Source organism: Rhagoletis zephyria, unplaced genomic scaffold (assembly GCF_001687245.7).
Source record: "Rhagoletis zephyria isolate East Lansing unplaced genomic scaffold, Rhagoletis_zephyria_1.1 Rzeph_scaffold_03034, whole genome shotgun sequence".
NCBI classification, from domain to species: Eukaryota; Metazoa; Arthropoda; class Insecta; order Diptera; family Tephritidae; genus Rhagoletis; species Rhagoletis zephyria.
The window spans coordinates 26,180-31,114 of record NW_016160118.1 but is presented as its reverse complement, the minus strand read 5'-3'; the positions used below and the strand labels follow the sequence as shown (position 1 = coordinate 31,114).

Here is a 4,935-nt window from a genome sequence, read left to right as displayed (position 1 = left end):
CATCATTACACTCTTGGATCTTTTGACTATTTTTCTCTATTGTTAAGTTCATATTTCGGAGCACCTCATCGATGTTATGCATGTATGTGTGACATTGGTTACACATAAAGCGCACAAAGTTGTTTTCTTTGAGTACATTCGCACTGCACTCATTCAATTCAGAGCATTTTTTTGCCCAGTGCCACACTTTACCACACACACCATCGCAGCGGATTCCGCTGTCACCGCGAATTGGATTCTTGCACTTATGGCATTTATCCATTTTCGCGCCTTATTGTTTTTGTCACCTCACTGCACTTTTATGTCTCTAGCTATATTTATTTGTTTGTTTAATCAAAATGAAACAAATTTTTGTGCTTGCAAATAGCACAATTTATTAGGACTTCGCTATTTAAGTCACTGGCTCTAACGCTGGTTAAAATCCCAACAATTCGGTTGTTTTTTTAAAATTTTCCGCAGAGCGATTACAAACACGTCAACAACGTTGCAGTGTTACCGTTGCAGTGTCATACCGTACAAAACAATACAATTGAAAGAACTCTACCTAGTGAGGGTTCTAATCCCTAAAGGGCTAACTATAATATGAATAAGCTGCCGTAACTGACTGTCAGAAAATGAACGAAAAGTCTGTCAAATGCATAAGCAACGTAGTGTAGACTTTTAGGTGGCTATATTTTACTTACATGAGTTCAGTGTTGCCACATTTAATTAGATATAACAATAGCCACTATCAAGCAGTTTGTTGTAGATCACACAATTATAGTAACCTAGAAATGCCGAAGAACTGTTCGTCTTGCGAAACTTCCAGGAAAACCTGGTGTTTCTGTAAACGGAAACGCTTACGGCCCACTTCCTAATTTGGAACCAGAACTTCTTTTGACCTGTGTTACATGTAAGACTGAATCGAAAAAGTTACCAAGTTGAAAAATAAATTACCAAATATGATAAGTAAAGAAAAAAATACCAATTTCGGTAAAAACAATCCCAATGTGGCAACACTGCATGTGTTACATATGTACATACATACGTAGGAAGGTGCGATCAGTATCGCTCTTTCCTTAACCAAATGACGTTTGGCGAAACTTGACGAAACTTGATGTTAATCACATTATAGTTTCAGCATAGGATTTATAAGGCCGCCTACGCAGAAAGGTGTTCTCTGCAAAAGGTGTTCAGCCCCTCTTCTTTGGCAACACAGAAAGGAGAATTCTACTGCCTGAGGGTTATAATCCCTAAGTGCGGCCGAAGGCCGCCTACGCAGAAAGGTGTTATTTGCAAAATGTGTTCAGCCCCCCCCTTCTTCGGCAACACAGAAAGGAGAATTCTACTAAGTGAAAATTCCGTATTAAAAATCCGCTATTATTCAAAATTTCAGTCTGGCAGCACCAAGTTTTATGTTATTTTGCTATCTTATTCATCGTTTATATGAAAACTTTAACAATAAATTATTTAAGAACTATAGGGTTGCTAGAAAAAAGGGGGGTCTTTTTGAAATCAGGGGGTCCTATTCTACCCCCCCTCATCCCCCCTTTTTCTAGAATTTGCCGTCCGTCTACTAAAATTTTCCCAAAATGTTTATATGAGAGACTGGTAAAATAATGGTGGTTATGAGTGTTTATATTTCTGCTTTCAGCCTTTTTCGAGCGAAAAAAGCAGCAAAACGCAAGTGAACATTGTGATTTTTTGCCATTTTTGTAAGGGGACTAATTGGTCGTGGGTTGCATTTTTATGAATGGCGGTTCATGTCCTCTCTAAAATGCGGGATGGGAGGCGCAACGGTCCCTACCCCTTCGCCCACCGTCCCCGTAACCAACGGCCATATTGGAAAGCCAGCCCTTTTTCGCGTAGTACAAGTTTTGATACATGTTAAAGATAAAATATTTATGTATATATGCAGTGGCAGAATTTGATCGCAAATATTGAAAAGTTTTAGGGTCAAATAAGCTTAAAGAAAAATGTTTTAAATGAACTATGTATTAAGAGCAAGAATGATAGAATACAAGATTGCGCCGATCAGAGAGGATTTTTGAGAATAACTTTTGTGTGACGTCACACTGGTGCAATTGCGAGAGAGAAATGCCAAAACGTGAGCAAGAATGGAAGAAGAAGAAAAAATGTTGCAAGGAAAACGTAAACAAGTTGCACAAGTGTGACGTCATGCAAACCACGATTCTGTCAAATTCGTTAAGAGAGGAATAGCGGTCCGAGATCGGCGCAACCTTTGTATTCTCTCAATCGTGTATTAAGAGCTGACTTCATTCATTTGTAATTTATTTTACTTGCCTCATAAATAGCTCTGCAGCTGCTGAGCGTATATTTTCAGATTTAAAATTGATCCAATATGAAAAGAGAAATAGAATTTCATTACAAACTGTTGAGACCATGATGGGGCATATTCATAGTAAAAGTAAAGTCGACACTGAAGGCAGTCTCAGCTTTTTGACATAATTTCTAACGAGTTTAACTTGGAATGGGTCGCATAATTTGATAATTAACGTAAATAATCGACAGCTAGTAGTTTTAAGTATGTACATAGCAGAGTTGTGAAAAATGCATTAAATTTTTTAGTGCATAGCATTTTAATGTAAATGAAAAAGGTTAATGCATTAATTTTTGATATTTAATGTAAATGAAAATTTCAATGCATTGATTCCGAAGAAATAATGCTAATGATTTTTTTTGTATTAACATTAAAATGTTTAAATGAATGCTATTGCAATAATTTTTTGCATTAAAATTATAACAAGCATTAAAAACCCATTAACTAATTTTATTTTGAAGTAAAAAATCTTTGCTGACGTTGAGGGTAGACGTTAAGGCTAGTTTTCACTATGTCAAGTTCAATGGCATTTGTCGTTAAATAGGTAAAATCACATTGTGAAATGGAACTAAAAAACGGTTTATTGATTGATTTAGATCAGAGTAGGTCCTCAGTTGTGTACATGCGCTGCTAAACTGGCTATCTGTCCGTACTTAATATATGTAATCGGCATGATTCAATAATACAAGGTTCGATAAACTGACAGTTGTCTCTCTCCCACCGCTCCCTTAGCAGTGGCACCGTGGTGCTTCTTTGCAAATTTACTTGGGAAACAGTGTAGCTTTGGTGTGAAATAGAAGTATCAGCTTTTGTGCAATATGTTTATTTGTATATGCATATGAAGCGTATTTAACTGAGGAAAACATAAACTGTTTTTAAATTGGATGTTTACATCAATCTCATAGTAGTTTTATTTTAATTTTGAGTCTTTTTGCAGTTTTTATACGGCTAAATAACACAAAAATTTTGTAATTCACGTAGATATATTATCATTTCGTACAATAATTCGTTTAAAATGCTAGATTTCCTGCAAATACATTAGAATTTACAAAAGGAATTTCACTACTATTTGCCTACTTTGGGTACTTTTCTACTACCATTTTCGCAGCAATGGATTTCATTCCTCCCCTTTCCCCATCCTTCGTAAATGCAACCTTTTGTAAGGGAGTGTCGAACCGCGGCTGTCAATAATTATCTAACCTTGTATTATTGAATCATGTGTAATCGGTATGCATCAACAATCAACATAAAAATCTACAAAAGCACTCTGCGGTGCATGCAAGAATGATAGAATACAAGATTGCGCCAATCGAGCTGAGAGCAACTGGCCGTGACGTCAAAATATACCAGAATGAGAGAACAAGACGAACTCATTCCCAAGACAGCCGGTTCTACGTACCGGAATGACTCGGGTTTTACCCGACCAAGGGCTGTTGTTTCGGCGACCTAACCCCGCTTAGATCGGCGATACCCCTTAATCATTGTTCGTCCATGGAGCAACTCCTTGCAGCCGGATTGCTCCGCATCCTTCTTCTCCGGGCGGGCGTAGAGCCCAACCCCGGACCAGAAACGTATTTCTGCTGTGTTTGCCAGAATCGACTCCATCCAAACTCCACTTCGGTTAGGTGCAACTCATGCAACGGATGGAGTCACCTAAGAACCTGCTCTGGTCTTAGGTCTCACCGGGAGTTGACCACAAGCTATGTGGCTCCCTGCTGCTCAAGCCAAACGGCCCAATTNCAAGCCTCCCAACCGCTCCCTCCCCCACAGTCTACCGGCCCGTCCAAATCGCGCGTGCGAGCCAACCAGCAGCTCCTGGTTGCACACACCCTCTGCTCCGTATGCCAGAGCAGAATATACCGGAACGTGACATCGGCCAAATGCAACTCATGCCTTGGCTGGTGTCACTTCCGCCTATGCTCCGGTCTACGCACCACGCGCGAATGGACTGCGAACTACAGCACCCCATGCTGTAGAGCACCACTGACGCAGACAACAGCGCCCTCATTGCAGCCACCTACCAACAGGCAGCAACAGCAAGCGCGTCAGATGCAACAGACCCAAGGTAGACCTCACTCCTCCCTCGGNAAAGCTGATTGGGACGGCTTCGCGGAAGTCACCGAGAGCAGCTTCGCCGCAGGGTAGTCACTGCCGCAGCGGCTCGTTTCATCCCGTCCGGACGTATCGCGGAAGTCCGTNACCCCCGTCTGAGGGACCTTAATTTGGAGATTCGGCAACTGGTAAATCAGCATAAGCGGAAAAAGTGGGAGGAGCACTTGAAGGCCTGTAACTTCACATCTGGTGTGAGTAAGCTCTGGTCAACCGTGAGGTCCCTGTCCAACCCAACGAAGCGTGATGACAGAGTGGAAATCTCTTTCGAAGGTCGCGGACCCGAAGAAATGCGCAGCCTACTTTAGTAGGCAATTCACACTGCACCCTTCGGTAGACGAGGCCAAACGTCGAGTGACCAGGAGGCTGCACAAGCTGCCAAAAAACCGTGCACCACTTGTTTTCACCAGCTGTGAAGTGAAGGGGGGCCATCGGGAAGGCGAAAGCCTCCAAAGCCATTGGACCCGACGGAATCTGTATGCTGATGCTAAAACATTTAGGGCCTA

The 4,935-nt window shown here is 41.3% G+C and overlaps 1 protein-coding gene across 1 annotated transcript in view; it reads right to left on the bottom strand.

Annotated features, from left to right (window-relative positions):
* LOC108368255 (uncharacterized) overlaps positions 1–550 on the bottom strand; it is a 3,899-nt gene extending 3,349 nt beyond the window's left edge. Inside the window, exon 1 of the mRNA XM_017623077.1 lies at positions 263–550. The gene's annotated coding sequence lies outside the window, so the exon portion shown is untranslated. The remainder of the gene's footprint in view (positions 1–262) is intronic.
* Positions 551–4,935: the final 4,385 nt, after the last annotated feature.